Genomic DNA, 17253 nt, shown 5'->3' on the forward strand with positions numbered 1-17253 from the left:
ATTATATTAGTTTTTACAAGGCTAATACATTTGCATACTCATTGTAATTTGTAAACAAAAAGTTCACAACTCAGCTAATAATGCCTGATCCACTTCAGAATTAGTATTATATTAGTTTTTACACGGCTTATACATTTGCATACTCAATTGTAAATTTGTAAACAAAAAGTATACAACTCAGCTAATAATGCCTGTATCCACTTCAGAATTAGTATTTATATTAGTTTTTACACGGCTAATACATTTGCATACTCAATTGTAAAATTGTAAACAAAAGTTCACAACTCAGCTAATAATGCCTGTATCCACTTCAGAATTTGTATTTATATTAGTTTTTACACGGCTAATACATTTGCATACTCAATTGTAAAATTTAAACAAAAAGTTCACAACTCAGATACTAATGCATGATCCACTTCAGAATTTGTAATTATATTAGTTTTTACATGGCTAATACATTTGCATACTCAATTGTAAATTTGTAAACAAAAAGTTCACAACTCAGCTAATAATGCCTGTATCCACTTCAGAATTTGTATTTATATTAGTTTTTACAAGGCTAATACATTTTCATAATCAATAGTAAATTTATAAACAAAAAGTTCACAACTCAGCTAATAATGCCTGTATCCACTTCAGAATTAGTATTTATATTAGTTTTTATAGTTTTTACAAAGTTAATACATTTGCATACTCAATTGTAAATTTGTAAACAAAAAGTTCACAACTCAGCTAATAATTCCTGTATCCACTTCAGAATTTGTATTTATATTAGTTTTTACAAGGCTAATACATTTGCATACTCAATTGTAAATTTGTAAACAAAAAGTTCACAACTCAGCTAATAATGCATGCATCCATGGTAGAATTTGTACTTATATTAGTTTTTACATGGCTAATACATTTGCATACTCAATTGTAAATTTGTAAACAAAAAGTTCACAGCTCAGCTAATAATGCATGTATCCACTTAAGAATTTGTGTTTATATTAGTTTTTACACGGCTATTACATTTGCATACTCAATTGTAAAAATTGTAAACAAAAAGTTCACATCTCAGCTAATAATGCCTGAATCCACGGCAGAATTTGTACTTATATTATAATGCATTTATCCACTTTAGAATTTGTATTTATATTAGTTTTTACACGGCTAATACATTTGCATACTCAATTGTAAAAATTGTAAACAAAAAGTTCACATCTCAGCTAATAATGAAATTTGTAAACAAAAAGTTCACAACTCAGCTAATAATGCATGTATCCACGGCATAAATTGTACTTATATTATTTTTTACATGGCTAATACATTTGCATACTCAAATGTAAATTTGTAAACAAAAAGTTCACAGCTCAGCTAATAATGCATGTATCCACTTAAGAATTTATATTTAAATTAGTTCTTACAATGCTAATACATTTGCATACTCAATTGTAAATTTGTAAACAAAAAGTTCACATCTCAGCTAATCATGCATGTATCCACTTTAGAATTTGTATTTATATTAGTTTTTACAAGGCTAATACATTTGCATATCAATTGTAAATTTGTAAACAAAAAGTTCACAACTCAGCTAATAATGCCTGTATCCACTTCAGAATTTGTATTTATATTAGTTTTTACAAGGTTAATACATTTGCATACTCAATTGTAAATTTATAAACAAAAAGTTCACAACTCAGCTATTAATGCATGTATCCACTTCAGAATTTTTATTTATATTAGTTTTTACAAGGTTAATACATTTGCATACTCAGGTATAAATTTGTAAACAAAAATTTCACAACTCAGCTAATAATGCCTGAATCCACTTCAGAATTAGTATTATATTAGTTTTTACACGGCTAATACATTTGCATACTCAATTGTAAATTTGTAAACAAAAAGTTCACATCTCAGCTAATAATGCCTGAATCCACGGCAGAATTTGTACTTATATTATAATGCATATATCCACTTTAGAATTTGTATTTATATTAGTTTTTACACGGCTAATACATTTGCATACTCAATTGTAAAAATTGTAAACAAAAAGTTCACATCTCAGCTAATAATGAAATTTGTAAACAAAAAGTTCACAACTCAGCTAATAATGCATGTATCCACGGCATAAATTGTACTTATATTATTTGTTACATGGCTAATACATTTGCATACTTAATTGTAAATCTGTAGACAAAAAGTTCACAGCTCAGCTAATAATACATGTATCCACTTCAGAATTTGTATTTATATTCGTTTTTACACGGCTAATACATTTGCATACTCAATTGTAAATTTGTAATCAAAAAGTTCACAACTCCGCTAATAATGCATGTATCCACGGCAGAATTTGTATTTATATTAGTTTTTACAAGGCTAATACATTTGCATACTCAATTATAAATTTGTAAACGAAAAGTTCACAACTCAGCTAATAATGCCTGTATCCACTTCAGAATTTGTATTTATATTAGTTTTTACATGGCTAATACATTTGCATACTCAATTGTAAATTTGTAAACAAAAAGTTCACATCTCAGCTAATAATGCCTGAATCCACGGCAGAATTTGTACTTATATTATAATGCATATATCCACTTTAGAATTTGTATTTATATTAGTTTTTACACGGCTAATACATTTGCATACTCAATTGTAAAAATTGTAAACAAAAAGTTCACATCTCAGCTAATAATGAAATTTGTAAACAAAAAGTTCACAACTCAGCTAATAATGCATGTATCCACGGCATAAATTGTACTTATATTATTTTTTACATGGCTAATACATTTGCATACTCAAATGTAAATTTGTAAACAAAAAGTTCACAGCTCAGCTAATAATGCATGTATCCACGGCAGAATTTATATTTAAATTAGTTCTTACAATGCTAATACATTTGCATACTCAATTGTAAATTTGTAAACAAAAAGTTCACATCTCAGCTAATCATGCATGTATCCACTTTAGAATTTGTATTTATATTAGTTTTTACAAGGCTAATACATTTGCATATCAATTGTAAATTTGTAAACATGCTAATAATGCATGTATCCACGGCAGAATTTATATTTAAATTAGTTCTTACAATGCTAATACATTTGCATACTCAATTGTAAATTTGTAAACAAAAAGTTCACATCTCAGCTAATCATGCATGTATCCACTTTAGAATTTGTATTTATATTAGTTTTTACAAGGCTAATACATTTGCATATCAATTGTAAATTTGTAAACAAAAAGTTCACAACTCAGCTAATAATGCCTGTATCCACTTCAGAATTTGTATTTATATTAGTTTTTACAAGGTTAATACATTTGCATACTCAATTGTAAATTTATAAACAAAAAGTTCACAACTCAGCTATTAATGCATGTATCCACTTCAGAATTTGTATTTATATTAGTTTTTACAAGGTTAATACATTTGCATACTCAGGTATAAATTTGTAAACAAAAATTTCACAACTCAGCTAATAATGCCTGAATCCACTTCAGAATTAGTATTATATTAGTTTTTACACGGCTAATACATTTGCATACTCAATTGTAAATTTGTAAACAAAAAGTTCACATCTCAGCTAATAATGCCTGAATCCACGGCAGAATTTGTACTTATATTATAATGCATATATCCACTTTAGAATTTGTATTTATATTAGTTTTGACACGGCTAATACATTTGCATACTCAATTGTAAAAATTGTAAACAAAAAGTTCACATCTCAGCTAATAATGAAATTTGTAAACAAAAAGTTCACAACTCAGCTAATAATGCATGTATCCACGGCATAAATTGTACTTATATTATTTGTTACATGGCTAATACATTTGCATACTTAATTGTAAATCTGTAGACAAAAAGTTCACAGCTCAGCTAATAATACATGTATCCACTTCAGAATTTGTATTTATATTCGTTTTTACACGGCTAATACATTTGCATACTCAATTGTAAATTTGTAATCAAAAAGTTCACAACTCCGCTAATAATGCATGTATCCACGGCAGAATTTGTATTTATATTAGTTTTTACAAGGCTAATACATTTGCATACTCAATTATAAATTTGTAAACAAAAAGTTCACAACTCAGCTAATAATGCCTGTATCCACTTCAGAAATTGTATTTATATTAGTTTTTACATGGCTAATACATTTGCATACTCAATTGTAAATTTGTAAACAAAAAGTTCACATCTCAGCTAATAATGAAATTTGTAAACAAAAAGTTCACAACTCAGCTAATAATGCATGTATCCACGGCAGAATTTGTACTTATATTAGTTTTTACAAGGCGAATACATTTGCATACTCAATTGTAAATTTGTATACAAAAAGTTCACAACTCAGCTAATAATGCATGTATCCACGGCATAAATTGTACTTATATTATTTTTTACATGGCTAATACATTTGCATACTCAAATGTAAATTTGTAAACAAAAAGTTCACAGCTCAGCTAATAATGCATGTATCCACGGCAGAATTTATATTTAAATTAGTTCTTACAATGCTAATACATTTGCATACTCAATTGTAAATTTGTAAACAAAAAGTTCACATCTCAGCTAATAATGAAATTTGTAAACAAAAAGTTCACAACTCAGCTAATAATGCATGTATCCACGGCAGAATTTGTACTTATATTAGTTTTTACAAGGCGAATACATTTGCATACTCAATTGTAAATTTGTATACAAAAAGTTCACAACTCAGCTAATAATGCCTGTATCCACTTCAGAAATTGTATTTATATTAGTTTTTACATGGCTAATACATTTGCATACTCAATTGTAAATTTGTAAACAAAAAGTTCACATCTCAGCTAATAATGAAATTTGTAAACAAAAAGTTCACAACTCAGCTAATAATGCATGTATCCACGGCAGAATTTGTACTTATATTAGTTTTTACAAGGCGAATACATTTGCATACTCAATTGTAAATTTGTATACAAAAAGTTCACAACTCAGCTAATAATGCATGTATCCACGGCATAAATTGTACTTATATTATTTTTTACATGGCTAATACATTTGCATACTCAAATGTAAATTTGTAAACAAAAAGTTCACAGCTCAGCTAATAATGCATGTATCCACGGCAGAATTTATATTTAAATTAGTTCTTACAATGCTAATACATTTGCATACTCAATTGTAAATTTGTAAACAAAAAGTTCACATCTCAGCTAATCATGCATGTATCCACTTTAGAATTTGTATTTATATTAGTTTTTACAAGGCTAATACATTTGCATATCAATTGTAAATTTGTAAACAAAAAGTTCACAGCGCAGCTAATAATGCCTGTATCCACTTCAGAATTTGTAATTATATTAGTTTTTACATGGCTAATACATTTGCATACTCAGGTATAAATTTGTAAACAAAAATTTCACAACTCAGCTAATAATGCCTGAATCCACTTCAGAATTTGTATTTATATTAGTTTTTACAAGGCTAATACATTTGCATATCAATTGTAAATTTGTAAGCAAAAAGTTCACAACTCAGCTAATAATGCCTGTATCCACTTCAGATTTAGTATTTATATTAGTTTTTACACGGCTAATACATTTGCATACTCAATTGTAAATTTGTAAACAAAAAGTTCACAGCGCAGCTAATAATGCCTGTATCCACTTCAGAATTTGTACTTATATTAGTTTTTACACGGCTTATACATTTGCATACTCAATTGTAAATTTGTAAACAAAAAGTTCACAACTCAGCTAATAATGCCTGTATCCACTTCAGAATTTGTATTTATATTAGTTTTTACAAGGTTAATACATTTGCATACTCAATTGTAAATTTATAAACAAAAAGTTCACAACTCAGCTATTAATGCATGTATCCACTTCAGAATTGTTATTTATATTAGTTTTTACAAGGTTAATACATTTGCATACTCAGGTATAAATTTGTAAACAAAAATTTCACAACTCAGCTAATAATGCCTGAATCCACTTCAGAATTAGTATTATATTAGTTTTTACACGGCTAATACATTTGCATACTCAATTGTAAATTTGTAAACAAAAAGTTCACATCTCAGCTAATAATGCCTGAATCCACGGCAGAATTTGTACTTATATTATAATGCATATATCCACTTTAGAATTTGTATTTATATTAGTTTTTACACGGCTAATACATTTGCATACTCAATTGTAAAAATTGTAAACAAAAAGTTCACATCTCAGCTAATAATGAAATTTGTAAACAAAAAGTTCACAACTCAGCTAATAATGCATGTATCGACGGCATAAATTGTACTTATATTATTTGTTACATGGCTAATACATTTGCATACTTAATTGTAAATCTGTAGACAAAAAGTTCACAGCTCAGCTAATAATACATGTATCCACTTCAGAATTTGTATTTATATTCGTTTTTACACGGCTAATACATTTGCATACTCAATTGTAAATTTGTAATCAAAAAGTTCACAACTCCGCTAATAATGCATGTATCCACGGCAGAATTTGTATTTATATTAGTTTTTACAAGGCTAATACATTTGCATACTCAATTATAAATTTGTAAACAAAAAGTTCACAACTCAGCTAATAATGCCTGTATCCACTTCAGAAATTGTATTTATATTAGTTTTTACATGGCTAATACATTTGCATACTCAATTGTAAATTTGTAAACAAAAAGTTCACATCTCAGCTAATAATGAAATTTGTAAACAAAAAGTTCACAACTCAGCTAATAATGCATGTATCCACGGCAGAATTTGTACTTATATTAGTTTTTACAAGGCGAATACATTTGCATACTCAATTGTAAATTTGTATACAAAAAGTTCACAACTCAGCTAATAATGCCTGTATCCACTTCAGAATTTGTATTTATATTAGTTTTTACAAGGCTAATACATTTGCATACTCAATTGTAAAATTGTAAACAAAAAGTTCACAACTCAGCTAATAATGCCTGTATCCACGGCAGAATTTGTATTTATATTAGTTTTTACAAGGCTAATACATTTGCATACTTAATTGTAAATTTGTAAACAAAAAGTTCACAACTCAGCTAATAATGCCTGTATCCACTTCAGAATTTGAATTTATATTAGTTTTTACAAGGCTAATACATTTGCATACTCAATTGTAAATTTGTAAACAAAAAGTTCACAACTCAGCTAATAATGCCTGTATCCACTTCAGAATTTGTATTTATATTAGTTTGTACAAGGCTAATACATTTGCATACTCAATTGTAAATTTGTAAACAAAAAGTTTACAACTCTGCTAATATTGCCTGTATCCACTTCAGAATTTGTATTTATATTAGTTTTTACATGGCTAATACATTTGCATACTCAATTGTAAATTTGTAAACAAAAAGTTCACAACTCCGCTAATAATGCATGTATCCATGGCAGAATTTGTACTTATATTAGTTTTTAGAAGGCTAATACATTTGCATACTCAATTGTAAATTTGAAAACAAAAAGTTCACAACTCAGCTAATAATGCATGAATCCACTTCAGATTTTGTATTTATATTAATTTTTACACGGCTAATACATTTGCATACTCAATTGTAAATTTATAAACAAAAAGTTCACATCTCAGCTAATAATGCATGTATCCACGGCAGAATTTATATTTAAATTAGTTCTTACAATGCTAATACATTTGCATACTCAATTGTAAATTTGTAAACAAAAAGTTCACAACTCCGCAAATAATGCATGTATCCACGGCAGAATTTATACTTATATTAGTTTTTAGAAGGCTAATACATTTGCATACTCAAATGTAAATTTGTAAACAAAAAGTTCACAACTCAGCTAATAATGCATGTATCCACGGCAGAATTTATATTTATATTAGTTTTTACACGTCTAATACCTTTGCATACTCATTTGTAAATTTTTAAACAAAAAGTTCACAACTCCACTAATAATGCATGTATCCAACCAGAATTTGTACTTATATTAGTTTTTAGAAGGCTAATACATTTGCATACTCAATTGTAAATTTGTAAACAAAAAGTTCACAACTCCGCTAATAATGCATGTATCCACGGCAGAATTTGTACTTATATTAGTTTTTAGAAGGCTAATTTATTTGCATACTCAATTGTAAATTTGTAAACAAAAAGTTCACAACTCCACTAATAATGCATGTATCCAACCAGAATATGTACTTATTTTAGTTTTTACACGTCTAATACATTTGAATACTCAATTGTAAATTTGTAAACAAAAAGTTCACAACTCAGCTAATAATGCCTGTATCCACTTCAGAATTTGTATTTATATTAGTTTTTAGAAGGCTAATACATTTGCATACTCAATTGTAAATTTGTAAACAAAAAGTTCACAACTCAGATAATAATGCATATATCCACTTCAGAATTTGTATTTATAATAGTTTTTACACGGCTAATACATTTGCATACTCAATTGTAAATTTGAAAACAAAAAGTTCACAACTCAGCTAATAATGCATGAATCCACTTCAGATTTTGTATTTATATTAATTTTTACACGGCTAATACATTTGCATACTCAATTGTAAATTTATAAACAAAAAGTTCACATCTCAGCTAATAATGCATGTATCCACGGCAGAATTTATATTTAAATTAGTTCTTACAATGCTAATACATTTGCATACTCAATTGTAAATTTGTAAACAAAAAGTTCACAACTCCGCAAATAATGCATGTATCCACGGCAGAATTTATACTTATATTAGTTTTTAGAAGGCTAATACATTTGCATACTCAAATGTAAATTTGTAAACAAAAAGTTCACAACTCAGCTAATAATGCATGTATCCACGGCAGAATTTATATTTATATTAGTTTTTACACGTCTAATACCTTTGCATACTCATTTGTAAATTTTTAAACAAAAAGTTCACAACTCCACTAATAATGCATGTATCCAACCAGAATTTGTACTTATATTAGTTTTTAGAAGGCTAATACATTTGCATACTCAATTGTAAATTTGTAAACAAAAAGTTCACAACTCCGCTAATAATGCATGTATCCACGGCAGAATTTGTACTTATATTAGTTTTTAGAAGGCTAATTTATTTGCATACTCAATTGTAAATTTGTAAACAAAAAGTTCACAACTCCACTAATAATGCATGTATCCAACCAGAATATGTACTTATTTTAGTTTTTACACGTCTAATACATTTGAATACTCAATTGTAAATTTGTAAACAAAAAGTTCACAACTCAGCTAATAATGCCTGTATCCACTTCAGAATTTGTATTTATATTAGTTTTTAGAAGGCTAATACATTTGCATACTCAATTGTAAATTTGTAAACAAAAAGTTCACAACTCAGATAATAATGCATATATCCACTTCAGAATTTGTATTTATAATAGTTTTTACACGGCTAATACATTTGCATACTCAATTGTAAATTTGAAAACAAAAAGTTCACAGCTCAGCTAATAATGTCTGTATCCACTTCAGAATTTGTATTTATAATAGTTTTTACACGGCTAATACATTTGCATACTCAATTGTAAATCTGTAGACAAAAAGTTCACAGCTCAGCTAATAATACATGTATCCACTTCAGAATTTGTATTTATATTCGTTTTTACACGGCTAATACATTTGCATACTCAATTGTAAATTTGTAATCAAAAAGTTCACAACTCCGCTAATAATGCATGTATCCACGGCAGAATTTGTATTTATATTAGTTTTTACAAGGCTAATACATTTGCATACTCAATTGTAAATTTGTAAACAAAAAGTTCACAACTCAGCTAATAATGCCTGTATCCACTTCAGAAATTGTATTTATATTAGTTTTTACATGGCTAATACATTTGCATACTCAATTGTTAATTTGTTGTTGGCAAAAACCACCCTCCTTTTTAACAACACATATGCACTTATAGTTTATAATTATATTTAATGAGTCTTTTCTTTCATTTGGCACAGCACATCTACTATTCACAAAGGTTGTTTTACGCGAACTAAACTAAATAATAATAATGCTGTATCCACTTCAGAAATTGTATTTATATTAGTTTTTACATGGCTAATACATTTGCATACTCAATTGTTAATTTGTAAACAAAAAGTTCACATCTCAGATAATAATGAAATTTGTAAACAAAAAGTTCACAACTCAGCTAATAATGCATGTATCCACGGCAGAATTTGTACTTATATTAGTTTTTACAAGGCTAATACATTTGCATACTCAATTGTAAATTTGTATACAAAAAGTTCACAACTCAGCTAAAAATGCCTGTATCCACTTCAGAATTTGTATTTATATTAGTTTTTACAAGGCTAATACATTTGCATACTCAATTGTAAATTTGTAAACAAAAAGTTCACAACTCAGCTAATAATGCCTGTATCCACGGCAGAATTTGTATTTATATTAGTTTTTACAAGGCTAATACATTTGCATACTTAATTGTAAATTTGTAAACAAAAAGTTCACAACTCAGCTAATAATGCCTGTATCCACTTCAGAATTTCTATTTATATTAGTTTTTACAAGGCTAATACATTTGCATACTCAATTGTAAATTTGTTGTTGGCAAAAACCACCCTCCTTTTTAACAACACATATGCACTTATAGTTTATAATTATATTTAATGAGTCTTTTCTTTCATTTGGCACAGCACATCTACTATTCACAAAGGTTGTTTTACGCGAACTAAACTAAATACATTTCAATGTGTCCCTTTTATAGTTGATCTTCGCAACACTTAATTCTAGGTATTTGAGGATCTCCGCAACATTTAATTCTAGGTATCCGAGGATCTCCGCAACATTTAATTCTAAGTATTTGATGTTGCTTTTGTCTTGCAGCCAAACAATGTTGCAGACTTATGTTGGTTGCATTTAATACACCTCCTCAAAAACAACATTAAATAAACTAAAAAAAAACAATTCAGTACAAAAAAAAACTTATAAGACATGCTGTGCCTTCTGGGGTGCATACAATATCTTGGTTCAACATTTGTTGCATGGATTGGGGAAAACCCAGAAAAACCCAATCAAACCAAGCAAATATATATGTAGATAAATTAAAATAAATTTAAGTTCAAAAATTTAATAAAAAAAAAAAAAAACGCAAAATAAGAAGATATTTCATAGTAGATAGGAGTGTTCATCCTTTTTGGTTTAGGTTTGTTGTTCATCGTCATCAGTAAGACCCATTCTGCTTCTTAGCTTGAGGAATCTGGCTGCAGGTAAAGTTTTTGTAAGAATATCAGCTAGTTGGTTGTCTGTGGAAATATACTCAAGAACAATTAGCTTATTTTCAATCTGTTCCCGAGAAAAATGGTATTTAATATCAATATGCTTTGATCGTTTGTGACATGAGGGGTTGTTTGCAATGCTAATGCATCCCTGATTATCTTCGTAAAGTTTTATCGCTTCATTAATTTCAAATTTAATACTTTTCATTAAAGACTTAATCCACAAAGATTCTCTAACTGCTTCGAATAGAGCCATGTACTCGGCTTCAGTTGATGAGGCAGCCACCGAGTTCTGCTTCTTAGTATTCCATGAAATAACATATGATTCAAATAATTTAAATATGTAACCGGTTGTACTTTTTCTATCGCACTCACTACCCGCCCAGTCAGAATCAACATATCCTGTAATAATATTTTTGAAATTAGAGTTCTTAACAAAAGTTAATTTAAGATCAGCTGTTCCTTTCAAATACCTAAGAACTCTTTTTAAACATGTCCATAATTCAATATTATTATTATTAGTATATCTACTTAATATACTAATTGATGCACACAAATCCGGTCTTGTACACAACATTACATACATCAAGCAGCCTATTAAATTTCGACATGGTGCATCATAACTTTCTTTTGAGCTTAAGGCCGCAAAATTTATTTTACTTGGTAGTGGAGTGCTTACTGGATTACATTCTTCCATGTTAAATTTCTTTAAAATATTTTTAATATAAGGCGTCTGGCTGAGCTCGAACTTGTTTGATTTTCTTTCTATTTTTATTCCTATAAAATAACGAATTTCAAGTAAGTCAGTCATTCTAAATTTTGTCATGAGATATGATTTTAGTTTAGTCATGGTGTCAATGTTTTCAGTAGCTATTACTAAATCATCAACATATAAGAGCAGGTATATATTTTTAGAGATACATCCTTTATCTAATATATAGATACAACGATCCACAGCGGAGTTTTCAAAACCAATTTCTTTTAAAACATTCTCAAATACCTCAAACCAGCATCTTGCAGCTTGTTTAAGGCCATATAAAGCTTTGTTCAATTTACAGACTTTATCATTTTCGAAAGGTAGTCCTTGAGGAATTTTCATATATATATCTTCTTTAAGCAGGCCATTCAAGAATGCTGTTTTCACATCCATATGGTGAACCTTTAAGTCAAATTGGTTTGAAAGTGATAGAATAAATCTAAAACTGGAAATTCTCGCTACAGGTGCGAATGTTTCATCGTAATCAATCAAATGCTGTTGTGTGAAGCCTCTTGCTACTAGTCTTGCTTTGTATCTAATATTCTCACCAAGTTCGTTATGTTTAATGGTAAAAACCCATTTACAGTCTACAATGTTTTTATCCTTTGGCTTTTCAACAATACTCCATGTGTTATTATAAGTATGAGAATCTAACTCTTCACGAATTGCTTTTTCCCACTCCACTCTATCACTTCTGTTATTTATATCTTCAAAGGAGTTTGGAGTATCATTCGCAAAAGCATGTGCATTCATTAAACAATTATTGAGAAATCTATAAGATGTTTGTGGTTTACCTTTCAATCTCTCACTTCGCCTTATTTCAGTTTCTTTTTCTTTCTGGGGTGAATCAGGCAATTGGTGCTCAACACTTATAGCCTCTTCTTCTAGAGATGTTTCACAACTAGGCTGTATATCTAAAATTTGCATTTTAGATTTTTCCTCCGTACTTTCATTCCGGAAATTTTCTTCTGCACTTTCCTTACTTTTATTTAGGATACATTGTTGATCACTTTCCATGTGTTTACTCACATCTATACCATCCTCCATTTCTTTGAGGATATCAAGCTGATCACTTTCAGTGCACTCTTCCACAAAATTAAAATTTTGTTCCACAGTCCTAGAATTTTTCATATTTGTCTCATCGACAATTACATCTCTTGCCACAATAAATTTTCTAGACTCAACATCCCAAATTTTTAACCCATTCTGTTCATACCCAACGTGTATACCCTTTTTTGATTTTTCATCAAACTTTCGTTTTCGGATTTTGTTGTGTATGTATACCGTTGCACCAAATACCTTCAGGTATTTTAGACATGGCTTTCTTTCATGCCATAATTCATAGGGAGTCTTTGTTATGTCTTTCAATGCTTTGCTTGAGCTTCTGTTAATTAAATAAGTTGCTGTTAAGACAGCTTCACCCCAGAAACTTTTACTTAAATTTGCGCCATGTATCATGGATCTAGCCTTTTCTGTTAAAGTCCTTATCATACGTTCAGATACCCCGTTCAATTGGGGTGTATGTGGCACTGTAAGATGATAAGTAATTCCTCTCTCCACACAGTATTCTCTCATTTCGTTTGACAAATATTCCCGCCCATTGTCTATATACAAATTGACAACCTTCAAATTGAAATGGGCTTCACTTTTCGAAATGAAGTCTTTGAAAACGGAAAATACTTCGGATTTATATTTTATTAAATAGGTAACACAATAGTGTGTAAACTGATCGACAAAAACAACGAAATAATTTTTCCCATCGATAGTAGGAGGGCTAATAGGGCCACAAACATCAGAATGCACAATATATAATGGTCTTTTAATGTAACTTTTATCTTTGAATTTTTCAAATGGCAATCTTGATTGTTTGCCTTTAACACATGCTTCACATATATCTTCATTTGGATGGACATTCTTTAACACTTCAGTATCTTCAAACATATTATATCGTATGAGTTCTAAAAATTTTCCCTTGCTAACGTGTCCTAACCTCTCATGCCACAACTGATACTGTTTAAAATGATTATTGTTTAATGTATGTGCTTTATAACATATTTTAAATTCCATAGTTGGCACATTGTACTTACAGGAGTTTTTAATAATTATGTTACCGTTCTTTGTAACCGTGACACCTCCTGCGTTGAATTCAATAACCATTCCAGCCTCTTGCATTCTTTTAACAGAGATTAAATTATGTGGAATATCTTTGCAATAAAGTACGTCTTCCAAAGTAATGTTTTTCTGGAACTCATTTTTAAGTTTCATTATGCCTTTTGCCGTAGCATAAATAAATTCACCACACTTTGCCACTGATATTTCAATTGGTGTTTTTAAACTTATGTAGTCAGCAAACAGTTCTTTATCATTTATCATATGGTCTGACGCGCCCGAGTCCAAAATAAATGAAACATCACTTTTGTTTTTAATTATAGCACGATTCAACATAAATGCGAAACCTTTTTCAACTGTGGCCACTTGAGCCTGTTTTCCACTTTCGTTTTCTTTATTGTTTTTATTTAGCCTTTTAAAATGGTAACAATCCTTTTTAAAGTGTCCTTTTTTACCGCAATGATGGCATGTATATTTTGATTTAAAATTATTTTTGTTTGGTTTGAATTTTGATTTATTTTTGAAATTATTAAATTTTGTTTGTTCCTTTTTATTATAATTTCCCACAGCTTGCAATGATTTAAGACTTGTGTCTTTACTTATACCTTTAAGTTTTATTTCCTGATCTAGCAAACGTGTCTTTACAAATGCCAAAGTTATTTTTGCTTCTGATAGAGTCTCTATAGCTGTTATCACCCCATCGTAGGCGGCTGGCATTGTCAATAGAAGATGTGACACTTTGTCCATCTCATCCATCTCTGCCCCTGATGCTACTAACTCACTAATTAACTCGTCAAAAGTAACAAAATGATTTGCAAGTGTGACCTCTCCTTTTAATTTTAATGACAGTAATTGCTTTCTGATAGAAAGCTGAGATGCCAGACTCTTTCGCTCATAAATGGCGTCCAGATTGGTAAAAATCGTTTTTGCTGAGCTTTCATCATTTGCGAACCCAAGAAATGAATCACTTAGGAACTCAATGATTATACTTTTAGCAGTATTTTCTGCTTTCTTCCACTCATCAGTCATTTTTTCAGGAGGATCTTTATCAAATACTTTTAAAGAATCGTTTTCGGATAAAAGAGCCCTTACTCTGAATTTCCAAACGGAATACCTATCGCCGTCAAACGGCTTTATATTTCTCTTTGACTTTTCCATTTTCCAGAATTGACAAAATTAAAAGGAATTAGAAACCTCTGAACTTAGTTCGAAAAAAAATTTTTCTTGTGAAAAGTTACCCTCAAATTTATCTTTAAAAAAATGTCTTTCCAAAATTCTTAAGAAAAATTTCGCATCAGATTGGTCCCGTATTTCTGGTTAAACGCTGCTGTCTGTTTCTCAGAATCCTTTACATAAAGCCTATTTCACAATATGTCTTAATAGTTGAAATCACTAGTACATACATATGTACATATATTTCATAATTTGAATTTTAATTATTAATACTTCATCAAAATCAAATTGAAATTATTTCACTATTAACTTTGTTTGATTTTTCTTATATTTCGCTTTTCAATATTTTATTTAATACTTTGTTTTAAGCACTTTACTTAGTCACACAATAAGGTTTAAATTTTCATTCTTTTTTTTTTTTTTTTTTTTTAGGTTTATGAATTTGTTTAAACAATTTGTTTTAACCAATTTAAATTGCAGAGGGAGCTGGTCCCCATAACCTGTTGGCAAAAACCACCCTCCTTATTAACAACACATATGCACTTATAGTTTATAATTATATTTAATGAGTCTTTTCTTTCATTTGGCACAGCACATCTACTATTCACAAAGGTTGTTTTACGCGAACTAAACTAAATACATTTCAATGTGTCCCTTTTATAGTTGATCTTCGCAACACTTAATTCTAGGTATTTGAGGATCTCCGCAACATTTAATTCTAGGTATACGGGGATCTCCGCAACATTTAATTCTAAGTATTTGATGTTGCTTTTGTCTTGCAGCCAAACAATGTTGCAGACTTATGTTGGTTGCATTTAATATTTGTAAACAAAAAGTTTACAACTCAGCTAATATTGCCTGTATCCACTTCAGAATTTGTATTTATATTAGTTTTTACATGGCTAATACATTTGCATACTCAATTGTAAATTTGTAAACAAAAAATTTACAACTCCGCTAATAATGCATGTATCCATGGCAGAATTTGTACTTATATTAGTTTTTAGAAGGCTAATACATTTGCATACTCAATTGTAAATTTGAAAACAAAAAGTTCACAACTCAGCTAATAATGCATGAATCCACTTCAGATTTTGTATTTATATTAATTTTTACACGGCTAATACATTTGCATACTCAATTGTAAATTTATAAACAAAAAGTTCACATCTCAGCTAATAATGCATGTATCCACGGCAGAATTTATATTTAAATTAGTTCTTACAATGCTAATACATTTGCATACTCAATTGTAAATTTGTAAACAAAAAGTTCACAACTCCGCAAATAATGCATGTATCCACGGCAGAATTTATACTTATATTAGTTTTTAGAAGGCTAATACATTTGCATACTCAAATGTAAATTTGTAAACAAAAAGTTCACAACTCAGCTAATAATGCATGTATCCACGGCAGAATTTGTACTTATAGTAGTTTTTACACGGCTTATACATTTGCATACTCAATTGTAAATTTGTAAACAAAAAGTTCACAACTCAGCTAATAATGCCTGAATCCACTTCAGAATTTATATTTATATTAGTTTTTACACGTCTTATACATTTGCATACTCAATTGTAAATTTTTAAACAAAAAGTTCACAACTCCACTAATAATGCATGTATCCAACCAGAATTTGTACTTATATTAGTTTTTAGATGGCTAATACATTTGCATACTCAATTGTAAATTTGTAAACAAAAAGTTCACAACTCCGCTAATAATGCATGTATCCACGGCAGAATTTGTACTTATATTAGTTTTTAGAAGGCTAATACATTTGCATACTCAATTGTAAATTTGTAAACAAAAAGTTCACAACTCCACTAATAATGCATGTATCCAACCAGAATTTGTACTTATATTAGTTTTTACACGGCTAATACATTTGCATACTCAATTGTAAATTTGAAAACAAAAAGTTCACAGCTCAGCTAATAATGTCTGTATCCACTTCAGAATTTGTATTTATAATAGTTTTTACACGGCTAATACATTT

The 17253-nt window shown here is 29.2% G+C and overlaps 1 long non-coding RNA gene across 1 annotated transcript; it reads right to left on the reverse strand.

The window, feature by feature from the left end:
• Positions 1-10582: 10582 nt before the first annotated feature.
• On the reverse strand, positions 10583-14975 carry LOC138929496 (uncharacterized). The gene is made up of 2 exons (XR_011445785.1): positions 14058-14975; positions 10583-11198 (listed from the first exon to the last, which is right to left on the reverse strand). It is a non-coding gene; the product is annotated as an uncharacterized lncRNA (long non-coding RNA).
• Between the last annotated feature and the right edge of the window lie 2278 nt (positions 14976-17253).

The sequence above is a fragment of the Drosophila kikkawai genome, unplaced genomic scaffold (genome assembly GCF_030179895.1).
Source record: "Drosophila kikkawai strain 14028-0561.14 unplaced genomic scaffold, DkikHiC1v2 scaffold_25, whole genome shotgun sequence".
Taxonomy (NCBI): Eukaryota; Metazoa; Arthropoda; class Insecta; order Diptera; family Drosophilidae; genus Drosophila; species Drosophila kikkawai.